Below are 17,680 nucleotides of genomic sequence, written 5' to 3' on the forward strand. Positions count from 1 at the left end.
CACAGTGGATCAGCTGGTAAAGCGTTGGCCTCACAGTTCTGAGGTCCCGGGTTCGATCGCGGACACGCCCCTGTGGAGTTTGCATGTTCTCCCTGTGCCTGCGTGGGGTTTTTCCAGGTGGGCACTCCGGTTTCCTCCCACATCCCAAAAACATGCAACATGAATTGGACACTCTAAATTGTGAGTGCGTCCGTTTGTCTCCATGTGCCCTGCGATTGGCTGGCAAACAGTTCAGGGTGTACCCCGCCTCCTGCCGTTGACAGCTGGGATAGGCGCCAGTACTCCCCGCGACTCTTGTGAGGATAAGCGACGAAGAAAATGGATGGATGGATAAAGAATTAGGTTTCTGCCACATCCATTATTTCAATTCAACGGACATTCAGATGTTCCTTCTGGCGTGCTCAACCAGGCCACTGGGGGGCAGTGTCAGCATTAGTGACAGAAAGTGTTGCACTACTATCTTGGTAAGATGCTCCAATTTTAATAATTTGGGCAAAGAAAAATGACTATATGCCTTTGAATATTGTGATCACTGTCGACGTGTTGCTCCACCTTTGAGTTCAGACATCCGTAGCTCAAAGCAGGGTTTTCAAATTCATTTTTGTCGCGGGCCACATTGTAGTTACGGTTTCCCTCAGAGGGCTATGACTGTGACTATGACTTAATCACCTCCTCAGATTTATTTATGAAATTTTGGGACAGGTTTCAGCACAAATCGTGGACGTTAACACGTGATTTGCCTTCGCGGGCCACATAAAATTTCATGGCGGGCCAGATTTGGCCCCCAGGCCTTGAGTTGACACGTGTGGCTCAAAGGGTTACATCAACAATATTGATGCTATCTGTTAGCCAATCTGTTTTGCATTGTCTGTTAGCATTATCTTAAACTGATTTTATTAAGGATATGGTGTATATATATATATATATATTCATAAATTGGAGACAACATTGCCCCTTAGTGCGATTGTGAGTGCGACTGGTGTCTGTCTCTATGTGCCCTGCGATTGGCTGGCGACCAGTTCAGTGTGTACCCCGCCTCCTGCCCTATAGCTGGAACAGGCTCCAGCACTCCCGCGACCCTTGTGAGGATAAGGATGGACGGATGTACTTAGTTTATAGTACTACGATAAATCCCCGCAAAATATTTGCTCCTTACTTCACAAATTTCACCGACTGCGCGTGTGGTCCAAAGAAACCAAGATTACTGTAGTTGTTTTAATACACAATGTAAATTTCCACTGGGAATGACAATAAACTGTTTGAAGCCTTTTTATTTTGAAGAATTGTGGCCAAATAACTCGAGTTTCTGTGCTTGAAGACATCCCTGTACTGTACTTTACATTGTAAATTTCTTCACTGAGTTCCTCAGAGTAAAAATCAGTACTTTATTTAATCGCCGCCGTCGTTTTTTGTACCCATTCCAGCGCCGCTGCAACTTTGCAACAATCTAACCCCTCCCTCGGCTTGTTTCCATCTCTCGACACATGATGAAGTGCACATTTTGAGAGAAACTGGTTCCCATCTCCATTTCCCTTTATCGCCGCCGTTTGCAGTGTCACCGTTATTAATACCGAGGGCCTCGAAAGAGGGAGGGGCACGGCACTTCCAGGGGAAGAAGGAGTGCGGCCACACAACAGAGTTGGCATATAGACTTCTGCCCAGAGCATAAATACAATAAACGGGCATGGAAGAGAAATGGAGAGAGAGAGCGAGGGAAAGGAGGCGTGTCGTCCGTGATGTATCACATGGTTTCATTAGGCGCCAAACAAAAAGGTCAGGTGGACGATGACAGAAAATGCAAACAGTCCTAAGTTAGACACAATTAACCTTTTCCTCAGCGGTGACGATGTCTTCACTGTCACTCGTGACACTCGTCCGAGAGTGTTTCTCCTACTTCTATCTGTTCTTTGCCATTTTATCCCTTCCTCGCCCGTGCATCGTGTCTTGTTCGACATAATGGCCTGGTTCTCCTGTGCAGCCTTGCAAATGTCACCTAGTGAATTAAGAAAACACAACCCAGAGAGAGGATTAAAAAGAGAAATGATACAACTACTGTACTTGTGCGTACAAATAGAAAATGGCAAACAACAATGGCACCCCTTGGCTGCCAATGTTGTTAGTCATGACGTTATTGCCCATGTTTGTAACCATGTCTGTATTGTCGATGATGTATATACAATATTTGTCCCAAAAAAGTCCAATCATTATTCTGGCGTTTAGAAATTATCCATCCAACCATTTTCTTAGTCGCTTATCCTCACGAGGGTCGCGGGAAGAGCTGGAGCCTATCCCAGCTGTCAACGGGCAGGGGGCGGGGCACACCCTGAACTGCCAGCCAATCGCAGGACACATGGAGACAAACGGCTGCACTCACAATCACACCTCGGGGCAATTTAGAGTGTCCAATTATCCATCCATCCAATATCCTTGCCGCTTATCCTCATGAGGGTCGCGGGGAGAGCTGGAACCTATCCCAGCTGTCAACGGGCAGGGGGCGGGGCACACCCTGAACTGCCAGCCAATCGCAGGGCACAAGGAGACAAATGGCTGCACTCACAAACACATCTTGGGACAATTTAGAGGGTCAAATTAATGTTGCGCGTTTTTGGGAGGTGGGAGGAAACCAGAGTACCCGGAGAAAACCCACACAGGGATGGGGAGAAAATGCAAACTGCACACAGGGAGGGGTGGGATTGAACCCGGGTACCCAGAACTGTGCAGCCAATGCTTTCCAGCTGATCCACCGCCTTTAGGAAATATAAATAAATTTTGATCCAAATTCATTTAAAACAGGAAAAGTTTAGTCTATGATTTCACGTCAAAGTGAGGAAGAAAAAAAGCATTTGTGTCTTTCTAAATGCAAAAAAAAAAAAAAAAACATTTTAGTCATGGCTAAATAATCATCAACAAGTGTCAGCATAAGAAAAATCTTAGCTGAGCGTTTACATTGTTCAGAGTCAAGCCCTCGCCGTGAATCCTCCGGGTTTTTCATTTTTCATTTTTCTTTTGCAACCGTCTGTTCAACGGTCACCATGGAAACTTTTAATTAGCCGCCTAATGAGTGTTATCCTAACTGCTGCGCTGCATTCTCATGTCGCCCAATTGAAGCCGGAATTGTGGCGTGAAATGTCATCGGGCGCGAAGGTATCGAGCAAAAATATAAGCCGCATTTGTTTACAACAGACCGTGCCTGGCTCACTGTGAAAACCAAAATATGCAAACTAAAAATGTACAATTATGACAGCTAAATGTGAATATTTAGCTTTAATCCAACAGAGATTGTGCTCTTCTTTCTGGTGTGCACATGGAGACAGTCACTCCAACCCCCAAGAATATTAGCTTTTCTTCGCAGAGGATAAAGAATATATACATATAAGTCAGGTTAATCGTACTTTAAGAATGCACTGTATTTAAATACATAAATCCTTTTACAGTGAAACCTGTGATTTTCTCTTTTTGACGCCGTCTCTTCAGGGATGCTGGATTTGGACATTCCACCCATAGGAAAAGTAAATGAATCCTTTGCAGGGTCAAATCAAGACCATCCCACAACCTTTATTAAATGCCAAGGCAACATTTGAGGTGACCCTTGACAGCGTGATGCCATTAGCCACTGTATAATGAAACCACTGCGCCCGATCGTGCCTCCAGAGGACACTTGAAGTGACTCTGGATCTTCTCATGGCAAGTTGGGCAAAGAAACTTGGAGTAATTTATTATGTGAATTCGCCCCATTGTTGCGGAACACAAACTTTTTTTTTTCTTTAGAAATGGGGCAGATTACAAAACATTTAACTGGTACGGTGATGGCTCAGTTCTCGACCACAATCCGTTCCAAAAATGGTTTGAGAAGTGATTTGTACGCAAACCGAATCAATGTTTCCCATTAAAATGAATGGAAAAAGAAATAAAGCGTTCCAAGTTTTAAAAATTAGGCTTTTTAAAGCATTTTTTTTAGCTTTTCCTGATAATAACCTACTTAACAGATAGATGTATAGTTTAAATACTTTATAAAATAAAATAATGTAAGAAAAAAAATAATAATTAAATAAAATGTATGCTTTAGCAGTACCCTAGGCTGGGAGTGCATTGCCGTATCTGTAGTGACTTGGCCCCCAGCCTTGTGAACATTTTTTTTTTTTTTTTTTTTTTTACAAAAGTGCAGAATAACTTTAAACAAGCAACTTGCCTTCTTTGGAGCCACGATTGGGGGTTAATACGGTCGTCCTTGATAAGAAGAAAAACAAGTCACTACCGGGACACGTCTGTGTACAGAGGCTGCGTTATACAGAATAACAAAAGTGCACAGGTTGCACCGCCCGTGTTGTGTAATTTCCGCATTTTTTTTGGGGGGGGGATTCGAATTGACAATAAGTAAACGCATCGTGGATGGGTTAACTGCTTGCGCGCGATGTTATTTACGGGGTTTTTTTCGGGGGGCGCTTGAATTGACGATAACTAAGCACGTCAGGGGTGGGTCAGCTGCTTGCACCGCGCGCATTATGTTATTTCTGCTTTTTTTTCGGGGGGGCGTTCAAATTGACAATAACGAAGCACGTCGTGGGTCAGCTGGTCTGGCCGCGCGCAATATGTTATTTCTGGTTTTTTTTCGGGGGCGTTCTCTCCCCGGCTAGAATGCAGAGGGGTTGCGTCAGGAAGGGCATCCGGCATAAAACTGTGCCAAACAAATATGCGTTCATCTGAGATGACACGCTGCGGGGAACCCTAACAGGACAAGCCGAAAGGAAAGGAAAAGACGAAGCCGGGGGCGTTCAAGTACCGATTTTCGTTCAAAAACAGAAGCAAAAAAAAAAAAAAAAAATCTCAAAATTTTCATTCGAAAACCGATTTGTTCGAAAACGGGGACGTTCGAGAACCGGGGCGGGAAGCCTCTAAAAAGGGCATTTTCCATCATATGCCTCCTTTAAATATCACTTTTGTAAAGTAAAAGAGATACCATTGGATATAAAGTACACAGACATGTATTTATAAAATATAAAATTTCTCTGCCCGTGTGTGTGTGTGTGTCTGCGTACGTGAAAAAAGAAGCAATGCAGTGAAGCGCGAGGTGACCTTTCAGCCTGTGAGGAGGTGGCATCTCAGTGACAGCGTGACAGAGTGAGCTTTGGTCTTTTTTTTTTTTTTTGTAATGGATGGCCGCTCTCAAGGTGAACACCTTCTCCTTCTGCGCTTCGCTCTTCATCCCACGTGTCCTTTTTTTTTTTTTTTTTTTTATTACCAGCGGAGAATCTCACTTGTTTACTCATGGTCACATTCCGCGATATCGGTCAACTAGATAAATAAACTAGCTAAACAAACCCAAGATGACAACACTCGGCCTCTCTTTGGATTCGCTTTGACTCTTTATCGATTGAGGCCCATCAAAGCAAGCGACTGTAGTTTTTCGGGACGGGAGTCTGTATAGTTACCAATGATGCGCTGTAGTTCAAGATTCATATAAAGCTATGCCAATTACCGATTATGCTCCAGTTCACTGATACGACTCACACCAAATCTGCTAGTATTCACTCCAATTACAATAAAATTAACTCCAATAAAACACATTTTAAATACAGTTCACTCCATTTACAGCACGAAAGACTCCGATCACAGCGCCCTTCACTCCAATGACAATACGGTCCAATTACGATGAGTCTCTCTCCAATTGCCCCAAGGTTACCTGCAATTACGGCCCGACTCACTCCAATTCCAAAAAGATTGACAACGACGACGTTAATAAGACACGTTAGCGCATACAAATTAACATGTTTTGTTAAAAATACAATTAATTACAGATGAAAATCAAAAGGGGGGGCACGGTGGATCAGCTGGTAAAAGCGTTGGCATCACAGTTCTGAGGACCCGGGTTCGATCCCGCCCCCCACCTGTGTGGAGTTTGTATGTTCTTCCCGTGCCTGCGTGGGTTTCTTCCGGGCACTCCAGTTTCCTCTCACGTCCCGAAAACAACATGAATTGGACACTCTAAGTTGCCCCTCGGTGTGATTGTGAGTGGGGCCGTTTGTCTCCATGTGCCCTGCGATTGGCTGGGAACATGTTCACGGTGTACCCCGCCTCCGGCCCGTTGACAGCTGGGACAGGCTCCAGCACTCCCCGCGACCCTCGTGAGGATAAGTGGCAAAGAAAATGGATGGATGGATAAAAAACTCAAGTTTAAACATGAGGCCCATTGCCGTCCCTAAAACTCAGCTACCACCAGTCCTGTTCCATCATACCGAACTAATCCCATTAATCGAGTCCCTCCGGCAGTTTAGGTGACTTTGTCCTTTCAAAGAGGGAATAAAGTATATGATAATCATGTTGAAAAGACCCACATTGATCCCCCAGAGAGTGCATGCGTGTGGATGGAACGAGAGGTTTAGCGGGGTGTACAATTTGCCGGCAGTATTGATTGGAGCTCAGAGGACACAGATGGGTGGGGTCACAGCAACATACCTGCATGCTATTGATGGCGTGCCCACCCACAACCCCGCAAGAAATTTACCCGCATGGTTATTATATGACAAACGGCGCAGGCGTTGGAAAACAGTGCATTGCTCTACTTTTTAAGGGTAAAATGCGCAGGATTTTAATCAGGTGAGAAAGCCGCCACCTGGGGTGTCCCACAGGGATAGGTCGTGGGGCTCCTTTCTTTTCTGTTGATTTCAAGGAGATTGTTTTGCATGGTTTTATCCTTTAGAGCGAAATAATATGTCATTACCAGGCTCGAACCATCGTGGTCGACAATATTGGTGGACTAGACAATAAAACTCCCATGTTGTATCAGCTAGAGAATCTACATTATCATTTCATGCAATTTATCTACATATTCATTCAGCAGCTTGACTTATAATAATAATCATCACAAATGTATTTAGAATCGAGCAGGTCTGCACATATCCGGTTGTAATTATTTCAAATTAAGTAGTACGCTCAAGGGAAAACACCCCGCGTATTCTTTGCGTTTCTTTAAGAAACTGCAGTATGGCAACAAAGAAATGTGCAATTGTTGTCAATATGAACTCCGTGACTCGCTGGAATATGATGCTAATGAGCAGTGAATATATAAAGTTTGCACACCCCTGTTCAAATGGTAGCTTTCTTTGATATGAAAAATTAAACCAAGATAAAATCATTCCACAACTTTTTCCCACCATGAATGTGACCTATAACCTGTATTGCTAAATGTATTTTTTTGGAAGGGGAAATGGGGGAAAAAATGAATTAATGTGGTTGAAAAAGTGTCTAATACGGAAATAAAACAACGTGGTTGATGCCACGGTTTGTTTGGTTTTGTTTAAGGTTTTACTGTGTTGTCTGTTTTTTATGTCTTCAGTCCTCAGCTGATTGCGTCGACGTGTTCGGGTTACCCTCTAGCTGGTGTCAACCAATCAGCTCCCTCCTGCCACTTGCGTCTTGTCCAAGTGTTTTTCCGTTGTCTTGCCAATCTGTGTGAATTGAACTCCCTGGTTTCTTTCAGTTCTTGATGTCGCCGTAGTTTATTCCTGTCATGTCTCTCTCTCCGTGCCGATGCCATTGTCTAGCTGTGCCACTTATGCTATTATGACTGATCATAGAAATGAAATTAAGAACATAATGTCAATTGTGACAATATTAAACCAGACTGCCGGACATCACGTATCACCATTGCGGCAGCGCAAATAGTCCGACATGATCACATGATCCATGTCTGGCTCGTCACCGAGAATAAACAGAATATGCCCCACTTGGCCACTTTTATTGGGATGACATGTTTGCTTAAGCTCGTCTGAAGATATTAATTGTTAATATCGGGCCTCATTGACGACGCGACTATGGCACGGCCCTGGCAGGGACACGAGGCGAGCGCAGCGACCGGGAGAAGCCTGGTGACAAGCGGCATTGGGCACTCATCCATCACGCCGGGCTAACTTTGACGCTCATTTGAAAGTTTGCCGACGGATGCAACTTGAAGAACACCCCCCCCCGCGCCCCCTTCTGCACACCCACTTGCCTCTCCCGGCTTCCATTTTGTCTCTTCCACGCTCAAATATGCTGAGCCCATAAGAGGTGAGGCAATGCATTAATTAAAATACAGCAATTTGCTTTCTTTCCCTTTTTGTTGCAGGGGTGGCGGTCGGGGAGATTGATGAGGTTCTGTCCCGTGCACAAAAAGCGCGATCCATCTATATCGAGGGGGGCCTGATGGTGATGGAATATCCATTAGAGACCCGGTATGCATTAAAGTGTCAACTTTTATATTATTAAACGTCGCTCGCTCGTAACAATATTTGTTCGGCGAGCGGCGGTCTTGTAATGTGTCACGTCGCCTCGACACCAATGCAGTACAGTAGAGAGTATTTAATGGGGTGGGGGTATGCGGGCCCATTACTTCAACATACTGTACAAAGGTAATAAGGAAAAAAAAAATGCAGTATACATTGTAGTGAACTAGGGAAAGAGTCCAAGGAGTCCTCCAGGGTCCGTGTCCTTCTCATGGACCTTTGTATGGATTTTCACATTGGAGCATAATCATCTCATTTTAATGAAGCTTTCCATTGAGAGGATGCACATCAATCAAAAAAAAAAAAAATTATATTCACTTCAGTTTGGACAGTGCACAGTTAAGATGTCCTCCAGTTCCAAAGTGCACGATAGGTGGGGGTGAGTGAGTGATTGTGTGTGGATCTCACACAATGTAGACATGCTGACATTTTTTTGTATATTATTATTATTATTATTTGTATATTGTATTTGTATATATACACTGTAATTTCCGAGCTACAAGCCGTGACTTTTTTTCCCCCCACACGCTTTCAACCCTGCGGTTTGTGCGGTGATGCGGCTCATTTGTGCACAGCTGCAAGGGGGCACTCTAGCGGAAAAGGTAAGAGTGAGACCGGTGGAATATATGTGCCGAGGAAGTGACTTTTACCGGCCATGTTATATGTTAGCACAGTGCTAGCATGTTGCTGCTGTGTTACTGCCGTGTGTCAGTAATTTTTGTTTTTAACCGGCCCTGTCAGCGCTGTGCTAGCGCTAGCGTTAGCCTTGAGCTCACGGTAAACTCTCTGTGTACAGTCTTTCTTTGTAAATATCTCGTGTTTAAATGTGGGCACTTGTGGCTTTTACACACCTGGGGCGTATCGATGTACCAAATAGTATTTCCTTTACAAATGTACTGGATGAGGCTTATAACCAGGTGCACTCTGTAGGCAATTGTGGCATATATATGTACAGTATTTATGTGTTTTTGCATGTGAGTTTTGGTGTGCATGTTGGCGCACGTTTTTGTGAGTGTTGTGATTTGCATGTATTTCTGTGTTTACGTGTACGTTTCTGTATTTGTGTGTGATTTTGTTTGTTTATGTACGTTGGCTTTTGTGTGTGTATTTTCATTTCTGCACGTCAGTTTTTATTTGTCGGTGTGTTTGAGTGTCTTTGTGTCCTTTTTGTTTTTATACGTGGATTTCCTTGTGTGTCCATGCTTGTTCGTGTGTTTTCATGTTTATTTTTGTGTATTTCTGTGAATATCTTTGTGTGATTGTAGCTGAGTGTACTTGTGTTGTGTTTATTTGAGTTCTTTTTTGTGAGTGTATTGTGTGCTCGTATTTGAGTGTCCCTTTGTTGATGTATTTTGGTATGTTTGTGTGTTTTTCTGGTGCCGAAGATTTGTCTACTTTGTCTGTTTTATGTTATGGTGTGGTTGTTTATGCGTGTGCATGTATGTGTGTGTTTTTTGATTGTTACTCACGTGACAAAAACGGGCAATTCTTCAGTCAAACAGTGTGACAGTAAAGAAACGAGACCGAGGAAAAGCCTGGAAAAGAAGCACATGGTGAGAGAAGTAAGCAATATGATCGCAAATGAGCCGACATGAAGGTGAAGCTGGCTACTGATGTCACTCTTTTTTTTTGTCGAATTAAAGACAACTAGAAAGAGTTTCCACGTTCACAGACTCCGACTATTACCTGCATTTAGTCATTTGGACTCATGCATTATTCAACAAGAAATTAAAGAAAATGCTGATAAATGTCCAATCTTGCAGTCGGGGGAAAAAAAAAAAAATTCCTGAATCTGCACCAAATCTTAATGGGCTCTTGGTTGGCCCGAGCACCGGCATCAAATAAAGCTTAGCGGGAATCAATAGTCATTAATGCGTAATGCCGTTTATTAACAAACAAACTTTGCTAAGACAGAGGAGCAAAGCTTCTTCAATCAAAACAGCAAGATACATCCCGTGATATTTCGCAATACATTTACAGGTATGCACCATGATCCAGCTGTTCAACAAGCCAGCTCATTTTTGTACGAGGTTCAAAATTCACTCCAGACATTTTAATCCATGAATGGACTAAGAAGTGGATCGGTTCAGTTCGAATCCCCACCAATGAGGCTGTAAGTGACTGAAGTGAGCCATTGCAAAAAACCAAGTCGACAACTCTTCACCACATACCAAACGATGCACTGCGATGAAGAAACTGCAACCCTGTGTTGAATTTTGAGGCCCCGCAGGCCATATACTGTACTGAATTATTCTTTAATGAACCACAAAAACAAGGTGCAATTGTCAAGGAAGCAACAATTTGCCACCACGAGAAGTGGGAACAAAAAAAAAAGACCGTGTGAATCATTTTAGAGGTTGTTTGGCAGTTTACCAACAGTACCCATGCGGACTCTCTCTTGATCTAGGCTCAGGTACACGAGAAATTATAACTATACAGTGATGAAGTATTGTTATAAAACCACACATGCAGTATCTGAAGGATCTCCTCTCCCAGAGATCTGGGAGCGTGAGGGTTCCGAACGAGATCTTAGCTATCCCCGGCATTATGCTCTTCTTAACGGAGATGTCAGATGTTCTGGGATCTTCCAATCCTCCCAGCTCGGGGGTTACTGCCCCCGGTGCACTACCCACGAGCACCACTATTGCATTCATCCTCGGCATTTTCTTCAGTTCTTCCTTCAGTCCTTGGGATTTCTCCCGCTTTTTGTGTTCATTTTTCCGACGTTGCTATCACTTGGTATTGCTTCATCTAGCACGACTACTGTCCTCTCGTGTCAGACTGGTTAGCCGTGACCAGTTTGTCAGTCTGGATCTGGAAGTCCAATAGAATCTTGGCCTAGTTGGTCGGTACAAGTGTGTCAGTTCGCAACTGCTGCGCCGCTCGGTGTGTGGCTGTTTTAGTCAAAGCAGCTTATCCCTGATCCAGTTGCAAAGGTCTACTTCCCAACACCCGCCTCTTTCTTTACTCTGCTCCTTCATTTCCTCCTCCTCTCGCCTCTTCACTCTAATTGATAGCAACAGACTTAGTTAAGATGTCACCCGAACGCATCCGCAGCCCTCAGAACCCAGCGACAGACGGCCCGATGCGGTGCGGCGTCTGAGTGATCCACAAATTGGTGGTGTAAGGACGGCTGAGGGGTCCACGTGGAACCCCTGGGGAAGGGGTGGACCGTTTCACCCTCGCTGTCACGCGCGAAAACGAGCCGACCTCCATCCCTTTGCTTCCGCGCCATCTCAATTAAAACGTGGAACCGAGGACGCCGTTGGCCTTCGACCGCGCACGCATTTAAACGCCGCTCGCCAGTTGCGATTGGTAATTGCTGGTGCGCGTTTGACCGTGGCTGTCATGATCAATGGGCGTGACCAGGTGATTGGAAAAGACAAGCGCGCAAAAGTCATTGATTACATTCACAATGTTGAATATAGATCCGCAAGGAGCCACCGCAGCACGCAATGAGTCAACCCAGCGGAATATCTTGTGTAAAGGTTATAAAAGGCTAGAAAATCTCCTCCTAAAGGATTTCCATTTCGAGGAGGACACGAGTGACCTTTTCGGAGAAACTTTGTCGGAGTCGTGAGGGATGGAAGTAATTGCATCGCGCCGTATGGATCCGCTTCGTTCGACAGGGAAAAAATCGCACACTTGATCGGGAAAAATTGCGAGGTTCTGTGTATGATTCTGGGAAGCGAGGTATTCGTCCATTTTCAACAATACTTTTCCTTACTATTACCCAACTGTCGAGAACATTGGGCAATGACAAAGTTAAGTAGCAGTCAAAATGCAATGTACAGGTTCCTGGTTGGATGGTACGCAGTTGGTACGACGTGGCAGCCTTCATGTAAATGTGCAGGAGCATTGGCGGGGGGGGGGGGGGACAAACTGCGTGGAAAAGGCAAAATGCCAGATGCAGGAACACCTGTTCACCACATCACTCCATTATTTGAACACTTTCAAGCCGTGGTATTCAGGTTCACCCGGTTATCAAGTCTGATGGACTGCCAAAAGCATTTCACTTACTGCGACGTCCGCTAGCTAAACGTTGCGCTGTGACTTAAAATAGCGTTTTTTTGTTTTATCGTGTGGGGGGCGGGGGGTATTGGAGTTGTTTACCATTTGCCAAAAGTTCCGCTTATTATGGAGTGAGGTGAGTCACTGCCCTCCTGCAGCTCTCATATCGACTTGCAAGCCAAAGCAAAATATAAAATTTAATTACAAAATAACGGACAAAAATCTGTTGAAGGTTGGCTTGTATCTGGGGAAATACACAAGTGGATCATTCGAATCTCAATGTATTTGTTTTCAGAATGAACGAGCGAGCAGTATTCTGGTTTCATAAACTGTGAACTAAGTTGCCTTGACATCCATGACACCACCGGGCAGTCCGCGCGTAGCCTAAACGTAACTTCCCAATTCCCGACATTGGCTTTGAAGTTGGATTCGGTCTTCGCGGGTCTTCTCCACTATACATAATTCGGCTGCTCGGTCAAGCTTGTCCTTTTTTCCATTCTGTTCACTCGTTTCTTTCTCGTCCGACTGCGTTCCGCGCGCATGGGCTCGTTGTGGCGTGCGGCGCTTTTAAAGTTACAATCTTCTCTTGGATTGCTTTTTTGTCAATAACATGCTTCAGCAGCTACGATAAAGTATGTAGCAGCTTGATTCTACAGTACTCTGTCACCTGATTAACGAAGGTTTCTTCTCAGCAAGTTTTTCTCTATGATAAATTCATAGGTGTGTTTGTTTTTACCCAAAACGCAACAAAAGGGTTTGGCATAGTACAAATCCACATTATATTTGATAACAGAATAAGGGCGGCGTGATGGCGCAGCTGAGCGTTGGCCTCACAGTTCTGAGGTCCTGGGTTCGATCCCAGACCCGCCTGTGTGGAGTTTGCGTGATCTCCCCGTGCCTGCGTGGGTTTTCCTCTGGGTGGCCACTCCGGTTTCCTCCCACATCCCAAAAACATCCAACAATAATTGGACACTAGGTGTGATTGTGAGTGCGCCTGTTTGTCTCGATGTGCCCTGCGATTGGCTGGCAACCAGTTCTGCCCGTTGACAGCCGGGATAGGCTCCAGCACACCCCGCAACCCTTGTGAGGATAAGCGGCAAAAGAAAAAAGATGGATGGAACAGAATACGCGAGATGTATTTTTTGGTTTGTTTTTTTCCCTTCCTTTCTGGTACTTGCAAGTGACGGCGAGCAGAGTATCAACACCAACGCTGTGCAGATCGTTCATCTAAATTCTTTCCGTTGCATCTCTCCGGGGGCGAGCCTCCACTCCGTCGCTGGCTGTCCGCGGCGCGCTCGCAGACTGTCTAAATGAACAAGGCCGCCCGGATCTCAGGGTCACCTTCTGCAGCAACCAGTGCGCCCACCCCCCACCTAATGTGTGATTTACTACCTGCCGCTTGAACGGGGAAATCATCTCCTCTAGTTGGGCCTCACTTATATATATATATATATATATGAAAGGGGGGGGGGGACAACAACAACATACATTTTAGTCACAATTTGAGTCTGCACTTACTTCCTTGACGTTGACAATTACACGCATGCATATTTAGTAGGACATCCTAAGCCAATGGGACCTCAGAATCCAATTAAAGTGGTATAACATATGAAGAATTACACTCCTGTTCTCTTTGGATTTCCATCACAGGGACATTTTTTTTTTTTTTTTAATCGAACAGAGGATCAATTGAGCAATTAATCACCTCATTAATTACAATCAGGCCCTGATTACGATCGGGTTGTGGGTCAAAGCAGAGCTAAAGATGAGACAATATAGTTAGTTCTCCGTCTGTCTATTTTCTTAGCCGCTTATCCTCACAAGGGTGAGCGCTGGAGCCAAGCCCAGCTGTCATTTGGAAGGAGGCGGGGTACACCCTGAACTGGTTGCAAGACCATCACAGGGCACATTGAGACAAACAGCCAGACTCACAATCACACCTAGGGGCAATTTAGAGTGCACAATTAATGTTTTGGGATGTGGGAGGAAACCGGAGTCCCTGGAGGAAAACCCATGCAGGCAGGTCCAGGATCGAACCCGCGACTTCAAAACTGTGAGGCCAACGCTTTACAGTTGCCCCACCGTGCCACCCTAGTTAGTTCTCCACTTGAGAAATTAAAAATGTAACACTACGGTGAAAAAAAATTGATATGATTACATGAGAGGGCACGGTGGAGCAGTTGTAGCACGTTGGCCTCAAAGTTCTGAGGACCGGGTCCAACCCCCCCCCCATGTGTGGAGTTTGCATGTTCTCTCTGTGCCTGCGTGGGTTTCCTCCCACATCCCAAAAACATGCTTTAACTGGACCCCCTAAATTGCCCCAAGGTGTGATTATGAGTGCAAATGGTTGATTGTCTCAATGTGCCCTGCGATTGGCTGGCAACCAGTTCAGGGTTTACCCCGCCTCCTGCCCGATGATAGCTGGGATTGGCTAAGGCACTCCCGTGACCCTCGTCAGGATAAGCAGCAGATAAAATGGATGGATGGATTATTGTTTACATGTGCCCTTAAGTGTGATGTTTCTCATATTTTGGTTCCCTTATTAACGTTCCCAGCTACACAAAACACTTCGAGACGTCTCTATGTAATGTGTTGTTCTTCACAAGTGCAAATTAGTCATTAGTTTTGGCAAAAGTTAATCAATTTTCATAACAACACAATTTAATGTCCAGGTTCTTTGTACACACGGACACTTAAATAGCGAAAAAAAGAAAAACGGATGCAATAAAAGGTGAAACAAAAAGACGACGACAACATTTAGCTAAAAATGTGCTAATTATCATTTTCAATTAGTGCCTTTTCAAACTGAGTTATCACTGTTGCAAGGGCATTAATTAAAATTGTGCTCGCACATTAAGGATGGGGATAATAGTTTATGGTCAACATTTTCCTTGTAATTTTATGATATGAAACACTTTTGTCACATTGTGACTTTATTCAAGTAAAAGTCTAGTCTTTCACATGTATAACATATTATTAATACCACCCCAGTCTCATAAAAGAGGCCATAAAAAACTACAAAACAATGTGAAATGTTTTTTCCTCATAAAATTACTTTCTTATAATGCTAACTTATTCTCATGATGTATGACTTTTGTAATATGACTTTATTCTTGTAAAATTGCAACATTTTCTTTCACTCTGAGTATGTAATTGTTTAAATGACGTCATGGCTTCCTGATAGTTTTTATCACTCTACCGTTTATGATGAAATTATGGATTTGTATAAATTATTACCCCCATCATTTTACAAGTTTTTTGTTTCAATGTCACTAATTTTGTAAAACGATGTTCTCTCATAAACGGTCATTTCTTGTAATAGTTTGACATGTACGATTTAAATTGCATATTTTCCGTGTAAAACTGTGAGTTTCTCGTGAAATTGCCATTTTTTTCCTGGTCAAACTGCATGTTTTTGGGGATCTTACATTTTTCAAACCAATTTGGGGATCGTTAGCGATTAAGTGCATGATTCATTTCCACCAGTAGAGGCACTGTTGATTCACGCTTAACAAATTTGCTGTTGAAAGTCCAAAACATGAGATCATATACACCAGGGGTGTCAAACTCATTTTTGTCGCGGGCCACATTGTACTTGCGGTTTCCCCTCAAAGGGCCGTTATGGCTGTGAAAGGATAAAAATCTTTAACCGCCTCATCATATTTACACTTCAAATTTGTGAACTCGTTTTGGAATTAGAAATCAAGGGTAATGGCTGTTTCCAACCATTGTTGTTTGGTAACACAAAAATGCTTTTAATATCTCAATGTTGTCATTTACGACACGCCAATTTGAAATTTGGCTACAGATTACAACAACAACAAAAAAAAATCCTGGAAGTTGATGCACATGATTTGCTTCCGCGGGCCACATAAAATCACACGGCGGGCCGGATCTGGCCCCCGGGTCTTGAGTTTGACACCTGTGATATACACAAACAGAATTATATGCCATATTTTCATAATTTAAAAAAGATCTAAAATGAACCTGACAATCCTAACAATGAATGGAGTCATCGGTCGTGTGTCCAGGCGTCCAATCAAAAAGCGTTCTCTTCATCTTGGGCGCAAGGAAAATCCCTTTTTAGTGCAGCCTCTCTCGCTAACTACAAGCGCGAACACAACAAAGCGCGATAGCATCTCTCGCCGTCTCCCCTTAAAGCTCACGCTGATGATTGGATAAGAGCCAGGCCGTGCCGCCACATTACTCATCGTGCACCGCGAAGCGATCTCGGCGTCGCTGCGTCTTAAGTGCCCAGCAGGTTGCTGAAGTTTTGTTTTTAGCCCAGGAAAAAGATGACCCCCTCCTCCTCCACTTAAAGCCACCTGCTTGCGCGACACAGCATGCTTCCCATTAGTGTCAGCCACGCGGGGAAATATGGAGGCGGTTACGTGACTCCTACAGAGGAGAGATTTGAACACTGAACTCTTGTGGTTAAAGTTAAAGGATGACTTGTGCTGTTACCCATTCAATTTTTCATGACGCAGCTTCTACTATTCTAAAATTGCTCAACAATTTATACATTTAGTCTTACAGTTAATGCTATTTTGCATTAGAATTTCCCCCACAGAGTACATTTCTCCACCCATGACAGCGAGTTAGTATCTACGGAAAGCTCCAGAGTAGCGCTGAAACAACTAATCGAACAACTCGACAATGCAAAACCTCTGCCTCACGGTTTCACAGGGATTATTTACCTCACACAATCTATTGTTGCTCCAACAGAGGACTGTCAGTAATCAAAGGCTTTTACAATCAATTCACCTTTTGATTATTGGTCGAATCATCGAATAACAATTATCACTCTAACATCACCCTTTTTTTTGGGGGGGGGGGTACTACTCACGTGCATTTAGTCCAATTTATGAGGGATTTACTTCCATCCTTAAAATCCATGCTGGTATTGAGTGTTTGGTCTACATTTAGTGTACAGAATTTGCCTTTGGTACATGCTAAAGGTTAGCAATCGCGAATTAGCATTACCACGCTCGCGATAACCATTTCGGTCAAAAACCCCAAAGTACCGTTCAACTAAGTCATCGAATAGGTACATTAAACACCAACAGTGTCTTTAAAAAAAGGAAGGAACAAAACCCACCTACGCTCCACTGTTGTTTTTGGCCCAGTTTGTTTGGGTACCACGATTGTGTCCGTCGGCAAGAAATGTCCGTGTGAAACACGAGTTCCGGCGGCGCCAATCTGGTTCCAAGCACAGGCCGAGGCAGAAATTTTACGTCCACAAATTTCTTTTTTTGTCGATTTTGTGAGGTTATAAAATGCTCTTTTGTTTCCCAAGTCCTACTCCAGACGCACGCATGACTCGGTGTTGAAATAAATTGGCGTAATGATGGCGAGCTTGGAAGAAATAGTCAATAAAGAACAGAGAATGACTGAAATTAATATTATTT

The 17,680-nt window shown here is 43.9% G+C and overlaps 1 protein-coding gene across 3 annotated transcripts in view; it reads right to left on the reverse strand.

Annotated features, from left to right (window-relative positions):
- LOC133507956 (neurexophilin-4) overlaps positions 1-17,476 on the reverse strand; it is a 96,236-nt gene extending 78,760 nt beyond the window's left edge. For 2 of the 3 annotated variants that reach the window (XM_061833573.1, XM_061833571.1), the window contains exons 1-3: positions 17,371-17,476; positions 9,731-9,796; positions 1,828-1,993 (exon numbers count right to left, since the gene is read on the reverse strand). The gene's annotated coding sequence lies outside the window, so the exon portion shown is untranslated. The other variant, XM_061833572.1, reaches the window with a different exon arrangement.
- Positions 17,477-17,680: the final 204 nt, after the last annotated feature.

This window comes from Syngnathoides biaculeatus, chromosome 10 (genome assembly GCF_019802595.1).
Source record: "Syngnathoides biaculeatus isolate LvHL_M chromosome 10, ASM1980259v1, whole genome shotgun sequence".
Lineage (NCBI taxonomy): Eukaryota > Metazoa > Chordata > Actinopteri > Syngnathiformes > Syngnathidae > Syngnathoides > Syngnathoides biaculeatus.